A 1,201-nucleotide genomic window follows, 5' to 3' on the forward strand; every position below is an offset into this window, starting at 1 on the left:
TTCCATTTATTTGAATGCAGGATAAAAGAGCATTGCAGATTAAATGCCTTGCACACGGGCATAGGTGCCGGGGATCGAACTCCGGACTTTTGTATAGCCAGGCACCTTAGACCACTCGGCCAAGGCACCTCTACATTTTATACATGTGATGAAAAAATAAGTGAGCCCTCTGGCTCGACCATATTTTTGGTCATAGCAGGGCAGAGGATCATGAAAAAAAACAAAATAATGTACAGAAAGGCTTACCAATTAGAGAATATATTTTTTGGCAATTATAACTCTGAGGGAATAGTTGGTTTGAACCATGGCTGTATGCAGAATTTTTTTTAATAACTTTTTTGAAAAAAACTTGAAAGCAAGGAAGTGAAGCGACCAAGCTTTTCATTTGGACGCTTTTGCCTTTTTTAAAGTGGAATTGAAGGTAAAAATATGTAAGTTTTCAAAATTACAGCCATGGTTTGAACTGTTGGTTATCATCTTGTTTCGGATAACAAAAAATTCAGATAGGGTAGTCATGAAAGTTTTGGGAGCAGATTTGATGTATAGTGTTTTTAATTAAATTACTGCAGGTTTCATGGAAAATCTTCTATTTTTACCCTGAATAGTAATATACACATGTATGAATAAGTTAAGAATGTTATATTTCCTCCCAAGATCCTTTTATCATCTGTCAAAATATTGCAGTTCTTGGGACAAGGTTGGCATCCCTGATGCAATTTTAAGATTAGCATTTAAAAGATAACATAAAATTTTTCCTAAATGCAAGTACATATCCCTCGTAATAGGCCTGTAATACCCTTTTTACACACGCTAAAATTTCCTCAACCCATACTATAGGTGGGGCTAAATTTCCATTTAGCCCCACCTATAGTACGGGGTTAAGCTTAGCCCACTTTGTTTTTTACGCAGCATTTTTGCAAAGTGGGCTATTAAACCCCACCTTTAGTACGGGATTATTTGGCTCTGCAAAAAAGCAGGGTTATCCCAGCAATTGCGGTGCTAAGAGCGATAGTACAGGGTTAAGATCGCTAGAGTAAAACAAAAGTGGGCTTAGCACTCCCATTCATGCCCCACAACAGAGCTGGCCGTGTTGTTCAATCAGAGGTAAGCATAATGAATATTCATGAACACTGCGATGAGGAAAAGCGCGCGCCATAAGTCAGCAAGTTAGAATTCGTGTTTTAATACTTTCCTCATTGAC

The sequence above is a fragment of the Lytechinus variegatus genome, chromosome 13 (assembly GCF_018143015.1).
Source record: "Lytechinus variegatus isolate NC3 chromosome 13, Lvar_3.0, whole genome shotgun sequence".
In the NCBI taxonomy this organism is placed as follows: domain Eukaryota; kingdom Metazoa; phylum Echinodermata; class Echinoidea; order Temnopleuroida; family Toxopneustidae; genus Lytechinus; species Lytechinus variegatus.